Consider the following 14,784-nt stretch of genomic DNA (forward strand, 5'->3'; position numbering starts at 1 on the left):
ACGACTCTATGAAATGCACGTATAAATATAGAATATCAAATAATGAAAGGGATATCATATAGAATACTATTAAACTTATACAAATAAGAAGGAAAATAAATAAATGTTCGAAATGAGACATTACAAGTGGTATCAGAGCCAAGTTCTTTGGACTACCTTTCAGGGTTCCATGCAATTCACATTGGAATAATAAAAAAATCTGACCACATTTGCCAGTCATAATTGAATGTTACTTTGTATTGTTTGAACTGGTGAGGAGATATATTAGAAAATGAGCTATGAAAGCAACATAGTTTGTAAATGCGAAATGGATGTTCTATGGAAGTCATGACCAGCTCACCCATTTTGAATATGATGGCAGAAATACCTAATAATTAGGTTTTTTTTTTTGTTTGTCCATGTTACTCAAATATTCAAATTGTTATTCCTTTGAAGCCATCTAGTCAGAAATGATGGGTGCATCTGAATTTGACAAAAAATGTTATTGCTTGAATGATTTTCTTTCACTAAAGATGTTGAGAAACCCATAAGAGATTTCCCTTTGGTGGTAGCTTGTACAATATATATTACCATGATGAAATGTTTGAATCTGTATTCCACATTTCTTAAAGTTTCATAGGCTCTTATTTTCCATGATTTGGATAGACTTGTATGCACAATATTTGAAGAAAATACCTGTGAATGGATAAATTTGCAATTGAGATTGTGATCAACTCAGCCTAAGATCCAAAATGCGTGACAAATTTTGGAAGGCCAATGTGAAGTTATGTTGTTGTATGGAGCGATTCCACCACACAAAACTACATGAGGATAGACAAAAAGGGTGGTAGCTACCCCATGTGGAATGATAAGTTTCAAACAATAGTCTGCAAGAATTATTTGCAGCAAAAGGCTTCTTTTCTCTTGGTAGAAATATGCTACAAAAGCATGATGGGAAGGAAGATGAGAGTGGGAAGCACTCGGGTGCCCTACGCCAATGTTTTGGAGGGTTTCACTAAGCCTGATTCAATCCATTTTTTGAGCTATCAGATTAGAAGGCTGAACGGGAGGCCTTGAGGAAGTCTTGATTTGTCCCTCAGATTTCTTGACAAAACTGATGCTTTTCTGCCAAGTTTAAGGCCGCAGTTTTAGATGAAATTCTTAGCTTTTCCCTTTTAGAACTCAACAAATGCATCAAATGGATATCAACACCATGATCATCTAATTCATCTATTCAATTTGCAAGAATCTATTGTGAGATACAATGTCCCATCCTCAAGGACATGAATGGAAAGGAGAGTGATGTATTAGGTTTTGTAAATGAAACTGATACAAATGCAGATATTAAAACATACTTTAAAGACCAAAACATATAATATGGAAGTCACAATGATTTTGAAAACAATTTATAGGGGTCAACTTTATAGTAAGATCGATACAAAGAGGGTGTAAAGTGGGTAAGTCAAAATAGAATTAGAAAAGAATCTAATTTGAAATATCCTTTGTCTTATATAAAGTTATTCTAATTCTAATTCTAATTATAATTATATATATATACATATACATATATATATACATATATATATATATATATATATATATATATATATATATATATATATATATATATATATATATATATATATGTATATATATACATATATATATGTGTGTATATATATATATACACACACACACACACACACACATATATATGTATATATATATATGTGTGTGTGTGTGTATAACTCAAGAATTTGGATATTCTTGAAAATAAATACAAATTTCATATATTTCTAAGTATAGAATAAATACTTGGAGTCATTCATAATATTTTAAATTGTAACTAAGAATGACTTAAAGGTCATCCAAAATGATGTGAGTGAATCCGATTACCTGCTAAGTAGACCCCCTTGATGGATGACAAGTGCTGCCATCAAGGCCAAGAGGGCCAAAGTTTCGCTCTTGGGCTTAGGTAGGATATTTTAAGATTACCATCTAAGTAGATCACCTTGAGGGATGCCAAAGTATTTCTGTCAAGGCCAAGAGGGCAAATTTTTTTCTCTTGGGTTTAGATTAGATTGGGAAAAGAATGTTAAGATAGACATCTAAGTAGATCATCTTGATGGAATGGTTGAATGTTTCTATTAGGGCTAGGAGGGCCAAAGTTTCACTCTTGGGCTTAGATTGGTCAAGTTAAGAACCATTGACATCATGTCAAACTAATTCATTTAAGAATCTTCCAAGTAGACCACCTCATTGGATGACTGATGCCTTCTATTGAGGCCAAGGGGGCCAAAGTTTCACTCTTAGGCTTGGTAGGATATTGGTTTAGAACTAATTTATTATGACCCATCTTTTCTTTAGAGCTATTATATACATGTACATGCTAATAATTATTTGTGCTTATAGGATCCGTGATCAAAATCATACTAGGGAAGTATATTTCTTTAAATCATTCCCTTTACTCTACTTCATTGTGAGAAATGAATTATAGAGAATCTACGTCGTGTATGCTTTGTGCCTTCATGCATCATCTATCTACATCATGTATGATTTGTGTTTTCATGCAGTCATGTGCCTACTTCATGCTTGCTTTGTGTATTTATGCATCAATATGTATATTCAATAAATGCTTATATTTATGGATATTAACATTACATGTAAATAGTTTTATAAGTTGTCTTTGCCTGAGGACAAGCAAATTTTGAGAGGGGAGGACTATGATGTCCCCAATTATAGAATAGATTTTAATAGAAAATAACAGCTAAATAATAATAATAATATGAGATTAGTATAGATAAATATACGATATAAAATCATTTAATACATATATTTTGATATATTCAAATTATATATATATATATATATATATATATATATATATATATATATATATATATATATATATATATATATATATATAGATATATATATATATAAAGTATTTTAAGTACTGTAGTATATGACAAATACATCTTTATTATATATTAAAATGATAATGTTATAAACAACTAAATAGTATTATTAATTATAAGAAAGATGATTCATATAATCAATATAATATATATAATCATTAAAATAATATATAATATATTTTATAATTACGTTATTAACATAATTAAATGAATGGACATGAATCTATGAAATGCATGTATAAATATAGAATATCAAATAATAAAAGGGATATCATATCGAATACTATTAAACTTATACAAATAAGAAGGTAAATAAATAAATGTTTGAAATGAGACATTAAGCTTGAGAGTAGTTTAATGGTTTAACACTCAAGAAAGTGAAAAAATTATGAAAAAGATAGCTGAATTTTGTCACAACAAAGATATGAATCCAACACAACTGACAGATTGCAAATTAGAGTTGAAACACAAAAGTTATAGGCTCCAGAGTGCAATATAGGGGCTATGGGAGTAGTTTTGAGCATCTAACTACCCCAAGTGTACCCAAAATGCACCCAAGTGCACTATGATAGTCCCAAGTATGCCCTAGGTGTACTTGGGAAGCCCAACTATGCTCCCAAAAGGCTTCGAGGGCCAAAATTAGCCCGATTGGGCTTAGAATGACATGAAACTTTGCGTGCATGCCCAAAATGATGGAAATATGGCATAACATAAGTGAAATCAGTCAAACATGGTCATATTTGGTCAAAAATATTAGAATGAGGTGAGACTATGTGGAAAGCCATAGAAGGTTGACAAACAGTGTAGGATGATGCAAGAATGCAAGATGAAGATGTTTGGTGTATCAAAATACATGATCATGGTGGTTGATGAATGATAAAAGATTGAGGAGATGAGATGAGGACCAATTAGAATGAGATGAAGAATTTTTCTTTCAAAAAGTGCACTATATCAAATGGAGCTTTATTTTGATATGGAAAATAGAATGCAACACATCATGGCATAAAAGGCCAGAGTACAAATGCAAACCTTTTGCATAAACAAACATGATGTAGATACAAAATGAAATTTTCCTTCCTAAGGAATTTATACATGCCCAAAACTCTAAAAAGTAAACTATTTAATAGATAGAAAAAAGAAAAAGATGTCCATGAACCATCCCAACCACTCTCATAGATTAGTTTATATCATCGAGTGGCATAGTTACATGATCAAAAGAAAAATAAAGCAAAAATAAATCACTCACTAAATAGCATGAGCCTATAGCTATTCTTGTCCATTATTACTTACCTTTTAGTGATTTATGTCTTCAGATAGTGCTTGACAAGTTGATCATGTGATAGTTCTATTTGTGGATTTAGTTGATAGGGTCATAGTGACACCTTGGATTAATTGTTGGTTCACATTGCTCAGATAGGTGTGATTGTCATTGAAGTATGGTACTTTGAGTTTTAGTCTATGGAAGTGGAAGTGTTTAAGACAAAGGAGTGATATCAATAGTGACTATTTACAAGGTTTATTACAAATCTTTGCTGGGTGTTGTGATTTTTAGGGGTTTTTTGAGGATATTTGATGTTTTTGTGTTACTTATTTCTTCAGGACATTTTACAATTTTTAGGATTTACTTTAGGACATTTTATGATGTTTGGGGATTTTTTAAGGAAATTTTATGATTTTTAATTATTATTTCAAGACATTTTATGATTTTTAGTGATTATTTTAGGACATTTTACAATTTTTAGGATTTTATTTAGGTCATTATTTGAATTTTTATGATTTTTTAGGATCATATTTAAATTTTTTAGGATTTTCCTAGGATAATATTTAAATCTTTAGCATTTTTTTAGGATCATATTTGAATTTTTAGGATTTTTTCATGATCATATTTGTATTTTTAGGATTTTTTCTGGATCATATAAGCATATAGAAGTGTTAGCTCCAATCCGATATGCAATAATTCTGATGGATAAGAAGTGCTTAGGGCTATGCGCCCAGTTCAAGTTCAAAGTCATGCACTGTATAGGTAATATTCCCCCAAACAAGATGCAAACTATGTACAAAGGACAATGACAACATATGTATAGACTAGTGATGCTTAGGTTAGATAACAATGGATATTAGCTAGTTCATGAGCCATGATCAAGGACTAGGGATGTCTTGCAATACGAAGGATATGATTAGGGAATGAAAAAAGGGGGAAAAATAAATGGAATTCTGATAGATGGTGGAGCAATAACTAATTACACAGGTGTCTGTTTGCCAGGTTTCACAATGGTACTTGCCCAAAGTGCCCGTTTGCTAGGTTTCACTTTTAGATGGAATTTTTCTCTTGACTCAAATTTTCATGCCAAGATGCCTTTTAAAATTTTTTTTAAGGAATTTTAGACATAATCATGAATGTTGCTAATGACTACTAAGAAGAAATTTATTATTGGTGTTGTTAGTTGATAATCTCTAGATCCATGTCTGACCATAACTATGCAATATTCATTTTGAGTTTGTAGCTAAAATCAAACCACTAGAAAGGCCTCAAGATATACCTTCATGTATTGTATGTAAGATAGTGTCTGCTTCTTGCAAATCAGGACATCTAAGGATAAATGGGTCAAATGAATCTTTGTATTGGATATTATTGATGATGACATATGCAAAGAATTTTTGGATAAAGATTTGATCTTGGGTGTTGGTAAAATTAGGTAGCTAGATTTGGGGATAAAGAACTAGATATAAGGGAGGATTGAGAGGATTGAGACCAATGACTTCCCACATAGAGGCTGATTGAGGGAGTCCCAAACGACTTTGTGGCATGTTGAACACTAGAAAATTGATATTTTTGGCATCATCTTTTTCATTTTGTATCCTTGGGGGCTACTTAGTTTTTTATTTTTCATAATCTAATGACACCTTTTGGTTTTCACCAAGAGACCTATTCTTATCATTTTTCTTTGTTTTCAATTTTGCATCTAGAAGATGGAATTGACTCCAAAAAATATACCAATGTGTTCTCTTAAGGAGAAATTTCTTCTTTATGATTATCAATCATAATGCCTTCATAGATTTCAAAATATTGCACACGAGTGTCATCATTGTGGAATTGATCAAAAATCAATGGTCCCTGCTAGTTCCAATCCAATAGTTCAGGACAATTTGAGGGGATGTCATCATTAGTGTTGAATGGGCTTTGGTTGAAGGTATATATATGCATATCTGATTTAGTGGTATAATTGGGGTCATGCTCAGAAGCTATAGGACTATTGGTTTTAGGTTGGGTATCCTTAGATGCATTTTCATCATTCAAAACATCTATAGTCTTACACATAGGAATGATGGTACTTGGAGGGACTATTCATAATGGTTTGAATCCAAGTGCCAAACTAAGAGGTCATCCTTTTGTAGTGATAGGTTCAACAATTCCTTTTTTTTGGCCTTATTGAGGAGTATATTTGTGTCCATATATTTAGAGGAATCTATGGGTTGTGCTTCATTGTTTGTTGGGACTTGGTATATAGTAGCATCTCTTAGATTAGCACAAAACTAAAAGGGTTTGGATCGCTAGGGATGGTAACCTCTACATTGTTATAGGGAAACTTCAGATGTTGATGATATGTAGAGGGTACTGCTTTCATAGCATGAAGCCAAGGGCATCGTAGTGTCATGTTGCAATTCATTTCTATATCTAGGACATAGAATAATGTATTCTTAATGGCTAGACCAACTTTAATGGGTAATATGATGACACCTCTAGAGAAGCATTCACCATCATCATAGGCTTTTATTGTGATTTTACAATAGGAATCTAAATCTTCTTCAGAGTAACCCAAACTCTTGACAACTTTAAGGGTATAGATATTTAGCCCTACTTCTTCGTCTATCAAGACAATTTGATTTTAATATTGTGGATAAAGACTTTGAGGTGAAGGAGATCATTGTAGTTGGGTCTATCTTTAGGAATATCTTAAGGGTAAAAGATGATATGTTCAGATGCAGATAAGTTCCCAACCATTGCCAAGAACTGGGCAACATCAATGTTATCTAGGACTACTGACTCTTTAAGGGCTTGATCCAAGATCTTCTAATGTTTGGGAGATGCATGTAGTAGGTCCAAGATGGACATTTGTGTAGGGGTCTTGCCAAGCTATTCAAAAAGGCTATAATCAGATTAAGTAGGAGCATGAGGTCTACTAGGGGGTGTAGGTCTAGTAGAGGCCATAGGTCTAGAAGGATCTCTAGGTAGGTTGATCTTGGTATGACATGTAGTGACTTTGCAATGAGGGTCTTTAGCCTTTAAGGTGAATATGGATATGCAGGAATCTGACTCATTGAAATAGTTGATGGTGTAGTCATATCCAGTGCATGTGTAATTCACATTGGCTTGTGAGTTTGAGTTTGAACCGGAGGCCTTCTCTTTGTAATGATTACCCAAAGGATCTTTAGAAATAGTGTGATTGGAGTTGGATTCTAGTAGTGATGGATCAACTATTATCACACCATCATCAATAAGGTCTTGTATGACATGTTTTAGCTAGAAACATTATGAGGTCTTGTGTCCTTTGGTGCAGTGGTAATCACAAAAAAAATTGTTGTCACACCAAGAAGCTTTAGTTAGTAGTTTCCTTTGATCGGGGGTAACTATAGGAAGTTATTACTAAGTAATTGTTGAAGTGCAGTCTCAAGAGGTATCCCTAAGGGTATGAATTTTCTATCTTTGGTTTTATGATGTCTTCGAGGTCCATCTTGTAGGGAAATCTTAGTTTTCTATTGTGGAGGTGATGTTTGATTGGGAGGTTGTGAATTTTTAGGGTTAATAGCTTTCAAAGTCAGTTGAGGTTGTGTTGTGATAATTTTTTGTGTTTCCACAATACCATCATAAGTCACATTCTTTTTTTCGGAGAAAAATTTCACCTTGTCATTAGACGAGTTGGTGTTTGTGTTTTCCTTGTTTGTCTTGAGGACTCCCTTATGGATAAGAGCATCTTCAATGCTAGCCCCTTTTTTCATTAGTTTGGAGATGGTGCTTGGACTTTTGATCTTAAGTTTTTACATTAAGTCAGAGATTAGGTTTTCAATGCATAGGTTAACTTGTTTTTCTTTAGGAATGTTTAGTGAGCATTGGCTGACTAAGCTTCTCCAGCATAGTAAGAATATGATAAATGGTTCTCCTATCTTTTATTTAGTTGAGCCTAAATTAAAGAGTGTCACCTCATTTTTAATGTTGAAGGAAAAGTGGGAGATGAATTTGTTTGCCAGCTCTGACCAAGATTTGATAATACTGAGAAGTTTGGAATACCATGCAAGTGTAGGTCCACCTAGAGAACAAGGGAACAATCTCATGAGGTAGCTAGGCTCATCATTGAGTTTAGTACAAGAGGCATAGAATTATCTTTGTGATCAATTGGGTTTCCTTTTCCTTTGCATCTTTGGAATCTTGGAGCCTTGAAGTGTTTTGGGAATACAGGCATATACATACTTTTATCAAATGGATTAGGATGCAAGTCCCTTTCTAAATATAGAGCCTATTTCTTCTAGAATCCCAAAGCCTCAACTTGTTTGGAAATTTGTTTTAATTGTTGTCACAACTCTTCATTAGGGTTTTGTGTGATAGTTTTTCTTCAAGCCTTTTGTGTTTGTGAGTAGATCATTTGCAATGGCAATAACTATGTCTACTTGATTCTAACATTTCTGTGTCTAATGAGTTAGGTGATGTGTCACTAGGTGGTGGAGGTATGCTAGTACCTTGAACACAATAGGGTCCCTATTGTGGTAGATATTGGGGTACTTGTTATGGTACTTGTTGTGGTATTGCCTACAATTTTTGTACCATGTGTTGTTGTTACATCACTTGTTGTGGTAGTTGTTGTTCCATTTGTTGTGGTTGTTGTTGAGATACCTTTGTTGGTTGCATGTGAGACCATGTATGTGACTGTTGTTGTAGAGGTATATGTTGAGATTTTTGTGGTACATGTTGTTGTTGTAACAAATGTTGTTGATATGCAATTTGTTGCTTGAGGCATCTATTGGTCAAATTTGCCTTCCCACCAAAATCATCACATTTAAATTTAAAAGATAAATAGCCACATTCCATCATCTTTAACATTCAATTCCATAGAATATAATATTGTGAGGTTGGGAGCTAAAAGTCAAATGCCTACGATGCTATGAAACTTTGTAAGATCACATCAGGAAAGCAAGAAGTGTTCCAATGTTATTGTGGTCATAAGATCGGGGAGCATGAATTGTAAAGATAATATGCCACAACAAGGGGGTCCATTGTAAGATCAAGGATTCATAATATCATAAATGAAAGGTAAGGTCCTTTCATATTATGATATGGAATAGAGTCAAAGATGTGAAACATAAGTAATACTATGCAATGCCAAAATAATAAGATCAAGGAGTTGCAAGGTTGGGAGAGGAAAGAGAAAGGCTTAAGATTTTATGTCAGTCGAGTGGTCCAATACCTTAAAGGGCTCATTTGTGATGTTACAATAGAGGCCTTAACTATAGCATTAGGAGGAAAAGCTATTAGTGATATGATGCTACCAAAATCAGAGGATATCATAGGATTGTAAGGCCAAAAATAAAGACATAAGATATTACAAAGTTGCCAGATTCCATGAGATCATAAAGGGAAATTTGCTTGGTTCTAATCTTATGTTTGAGTGACACATGGCATGTGGGTCCAGCTTCTTTAGTAGGGCACCATAAATAGGGTGGATGTGTTGCCAGGGCATGTTGAGATACAAAAGACACTTTATTGACCAAGTCTCTAACATGGTCAGTTTAGTCAGCCACCTGTTCTCAGTTTCCACTTTCTACTATCCAATCCAAATAGATCAAGGATCATCCATAGTTGTCACCTTGTTACTATGCAGAGTTGTAAGGTAGTTATTTCATGCAACATAGAAAGCACTTGCCACATTTCTTGGTAAGCCTAGTAAGGCAGTCATAGTTAAAGCTAACTATTATAAACCATCACTATTAAATTTTGAGGGAGGTGTGGTTAGTTAAAATGATATGGTGGTTGAATGCATGAAGAGTTCACAAGGTGGCAAAAAAATAAAAGAATATTGGTCCATGTGGTACTTTTTGGTTACAAAACTCGGTTGACCTATTGGTACTGCTAATTCATGAGCCAAAAATAGGGGAAAGGAATGTTTTCTTGCATGATCTAATCTTCATGATCATTTCAAACCACTTTCCAATGAATGCTGCACCTAGTGAATGAAGGAAAACACTCCACCACCTGTATTTTATCCATCTACTTAGTCAAGGTGACTTAAATGGCATAGTTCCATCTTCTCATGGCTCTATTTTGGTAAAATATTGGATTTTATTGTATTTGAATTTGTGCCAAGATCAAATTTTCTCCAAATCTACATGATTGTTCTCTTTAATCTCAAAATGGTAGTGGTTGAGTTTGGTTTAGGGTAGAGAATATCTCAATTTTACCTGAGCTATAAAGGTAGTTTTGGTAAATTTTGTTAGGGTCAACTCTTCTCTATTTTCTTTGATATTTCTCTAAAAATTCACAAAAATTCCCTTTGCCTCTGAACCTATATGAATTTCCACCTTATCTCCTCTAGCCATTGATGTATTGTGCAAGACCTATTTGTCTCTCTTTGGTTTATTGTGATATCTAAAATTCTGCATGACTATATCTCTTTGACCTATGAATGATATACATGTGAATCCTCTTCTTCCTTGTGTCATTTATGTGCATTTTTAAATTTGTATGTGATTGTTAGATTAAAATAGGTACGACTATGTATATCATTTGGTGTCATTATGGGTGTGCATGTATGGGCGGAGATCAGTTTGAACACTCTATTTTGGTGCATCACCCCCTTATGTTAGAATAGGTGGATTTTATTTCATGCATTCCCTCTCCCTTCTCCTCTCCAAGAGTAGTTAGGTGCATGGTGATAGTAAAAGAAGTTGACCTTCTCTAGAGACTCAGACTTATAGTTCAAGTCCCACAACTTGGACGTTGTTTCCATGTTTCAAAAGGTTGGCCTTGGGTAAAAACTTTGGAGAAGGGTGCAAAATTTTGTAACAATGGCATCTTTGGTATTCCAACTATTGTTGTAGTTGCTCTTATTGTTTAGAAAACAACGCTTGTTGCTATTGGAATTGATGCTGGTACATTGCATGAAAGTTAAGTAGATTTACATTGGATTATGTATTAGGGATTTTTGATGCTTGTACCACTTGAGGTTTTTTTTATTGTGGTTGATGTTGTTGTTGATATGTTGATTGTATGATAAGTGGCTTTGATCTTGGTTGTGGATTGGAAATGTTAAGTCCTTGTACTAATGTGGGTTGATGTTTCTGTGGGAGTTCACTATGTCCTTGAGAATTGAACATCTTATTTGGGTTGTTTTTTTGGTACCTTTGTGTGTTAGATGTTTCTCCTTAGGACATCATATTGATTTGACAATGATATGTGTTCCATTTGGGAATAGGTGAAATGTCAATAAGACTTTTCCCTTGTATGTCCATATGCATTGTTGAAATTGATGTTTCACATGGTGTACTCATGGGAGTCTCCATAACATTTGACATCATAACATTTTGTAGAGTTAGGAGCAAAGGTTGCTCTATTGATTTTCCTCCAAAGGAGGTATGTTTGGAATCCCTAGAGTACAAATCCCTTTAGGTACATCTTGTTGTTGCATTATGTGATTGAGGTCAAGTTTTAACATCCTTTTTGGATATTTAGGAAGAGGCTTGTTTCCATTCATTGGTAGTGGTTCATAAAATTAGGGATTAATGTTGATGTGTTCAAATGTAGTTTGGAGGATTTTGATGTTTGATTCTTGATGGGACCTTATAGGTTCCATCATTGTGTTTGAAAACTCCAAAAGTTGTTTGCCCTTATCTAAGTCCAAATTAATCATAGGTTGTACAGTTTTGAGTGTTGAGTTGGTTTGACATTTGGACTTAGGACCTTCCAAGTTTGGGTTGAATCTGACATTTTCTTGGGCTGCTAAAAATTTAAAGTTCTTTCAGAAGGTTTTGTCTTGGCATGCCCTAGCCATTTCTTCATCAGTGATGTTGTAATCCATGTCAGAGTCATCACTTAGGTGTACAATACCTTGTTTTGTGTTTGATGTGTTAGGGTTGAAGGTACTTGTGTTGGCTATTTTGAATTCAAAGGAGTGTGTTTGTTCATCCTTAGGTGTGGCTGGCACACTTCCACCTCTAGGTGGTATCAACACAAATATGGGTTCAAAGTTAGGACTCCATTGAACCATCCCATGTGTAGGAGAAGTTTTTGAAGGAAACCTCATAGTAAGTGTATTTGTCAAATTTTTTTTGGGTTTTCTTTCTCTTCTTTGGTCTTGGACGAGGTTTTGGTTACATTTTTGGCTTAAAAAATAAGGGTTGGTATAGTTCTTCCAGTCTCTGAGCTGATCATGTCCTTGTAAGTGTTGGCATGACACCTAAGGATGTAGATGCAATGGAGGAAAAACCTAAATAGACTCTCTACCTCCCAAGTGCACACCTAAACTACCAACTATGCTTAGACATTACCAAGTGCACCCTTGGTGCACTTGGGATCCTAAAGGTAAGTAGTTGGTAAGCAGAAGGTATGCAGTTGGTAAGAAGAGGGTTCAAGGTGACTAAAATGTAGAATGTGAATGATTTGAGTGATTTTATGTATTTTCCAAGGTTTAGGGATGTAAAGAAAGCTATGGAGGTGAAAATTAGTGTTCTAGAATCTTGAATGAAATCCCTAGTTACCAAATGTGCACAAAAACTACCTACTGTGCATTGAAACTACCAATTGCACACCTGAAGTGTGTAGTTGGTAAATAAGGGGTGTAGTTGGTAAAATATGGAAATCCTTGGAAATCTGGAAGTGGGTGTTCAAGATATGATTATTTTTTGGATTTTTAGGTGTCTAATTATGAAACCTAAGAAGGTTCCAAATGAACTAGGGTTTTGATATCCAAGATTCAAATGTCCTAGGAAAAGTATGCAAATGCAAATGTAAATGGTGGTTTGGGGTTTGACTAAAGGAGATGAAAATGACTCTATGGTATGAAAAATAATGATTAGGGTTAGACTTTTGGACTTGAAAATGATTTTGGAAGTTGATGTATGCAAGGTGGACTATGCAAGGGATGGTGTACTCATATTGATAAAGATGTTTGGGCTATGGAAAATTAGGATAAGTGATCAAGGAGAAAAAGTTGGTTGATAAACAAGTTTATAGGTTTTGATAGTGGAAAGGATGCTAGGGTTTCAAACAATGCCTGATGGGGATATACCACTAGGGTAAGTCAAAATGAAATTTAGAGAAACTAGGAATATGACAATGATATGGTAAGGGTATATGCAAGGTTTTGAACTTAGCTGAAATATTTGAAAGGTATTAACCTAAGAGTTTAACATTATGACAATAGACTTTGACTCTTGACCAAAAAGAGACAAAACTAAAAAGATCAAAATGAAAAAGTCAAATCAATCTTGAAATAGATAGAGTTTGACCAAAGAAACTGATAAAAGAAAATGACAAAATGACCATGGTCAAGATCTATTATCTATTGAAACAATGAAATACTTTAGGGTTCATATTTTTGTTTAGATTTTGGACTAAATTCAAAGGTTTTGGGTTCAAAATGATGTTTAGGGGGCTCAAAATGATGGTTATGGTGATTGAATATGCAACATGCAAAGGTTGAAAGATGCTAAATGAGGTTTTGGGTCATATCTAGAATGAGGACCTACAGAGGCTTCTAGATGCAGTTTTAGGGTCCCAAAATGTAGTTCGTAGGCACAAAATGGATGCAGGCACCCAAGTGTGTTATAATAGCACCAAGTGCATCCCAATAGCAAAAACTATGCCTATGGTGCACTTGGGGCTAGTTTGGGCACAGTTGGGAGGCTAGGTTGAATGTTGGCTGATTTTGAGCTAAATGATGGCTAAGTTGCTATATAGAGAGTTAGGGTGCTAGGGATGATGCTATGATTGGATAGGGGATGAATAATGAAGGTTATAAGCTAAGGAATGAAGTCCTAAATGAAGAAAATGATGGCTAGGGTATGCAGAATGTAGATCACGACATGTTGAGAGAAGGGGGCCTATACAAGTACCTAAGGATAGTTCTAAAGTCTCAAAATGCTATCTGGAATTCCAAACTAGGTTCTTAGACAACCAAGTGTGCTCACCAAATACACCTATGGTATAATTGGGGCTAGTTAGGGTGCGGTTGGTAAACTAGGCTGAAACTAAGATGATTTTGGGTGCTGAGGTTTCTAGATTGATGTGATAGTGAGCTAAATAATAGAGGATAGTGACAAGACCAAAATGACAGTGTATAATGATGGTTAGGATACTTGGAATGATGGTTAAAGTGTGCAAAATGAAGGTTGGGCATTCAAAGATACAAGATGAAGATTTTGGGGTTGAAATGTGAAAACTAAGGGATGCAAAGTAAAGCCTAAGGAATGCACTATGAATGATGAGGGATGGTAAATGAAGAATACTAGGTGAAAAAAGAAGCCTAGATGATGCAATTATGAGGCTCAAACTATGGTGAATGTAAGTGGATGCTATGCAAAGATGAAATCTAGGTTATGCCAAGCATGTCTAAGTTCACAAGTTGTCATGTTTTTCAAGTCTTGAATGTTTTGGACCAAAGCTTTTAAAGTTTTGACAAAGATTTCAATGTTTCAAAGCTTTGACAAGGTTTGAATAGTATCCAAGGTGTAAATTTTCAAGTTTTTTTAAACTTGATTAATGTTTTACACACATAAGACACAATAAGACAAGAACAGTTGTTGTTAAAAGTGAAAAGAAACACCACAACCTAAGCTTTAGGACTATATCCACTTAATTACCATTTGAACTGAAGTTTAGCTACAATTATTGAGAGTGGAC

The 14,784-nt window shown here is 34.3% G+C and overlaps 1 pseudogene; it reads left to right on the top strand.

The window, feature by feature from the left end:
- Positions 1-681: 681 nt before the first annotated feature.
- On the top strand, positions 682-1,158 carry LOC149572720 (BON1-associated protein 2-like; annotated as a pseudogene).
- Positions 1,159-14,784: the final 13,626 nt, after the last annotated feature.

The sequence above is a fragment of the Cupressus sempervirens genome, chromosome 2 (assembly GCF_028749045.1).
Source record: "Cupressus sempervirens isolate cs-2001-9-10 chromosome 2, ASM2874904v1, whole genome shotgun sequence".
Taxonomy (NCBI): Eukaryota; Viridiplantae; Streptophyta; class Pinopsida; order Cupressales; family Cupressaceae; genus Cupressus; species Cupressus sempervirens.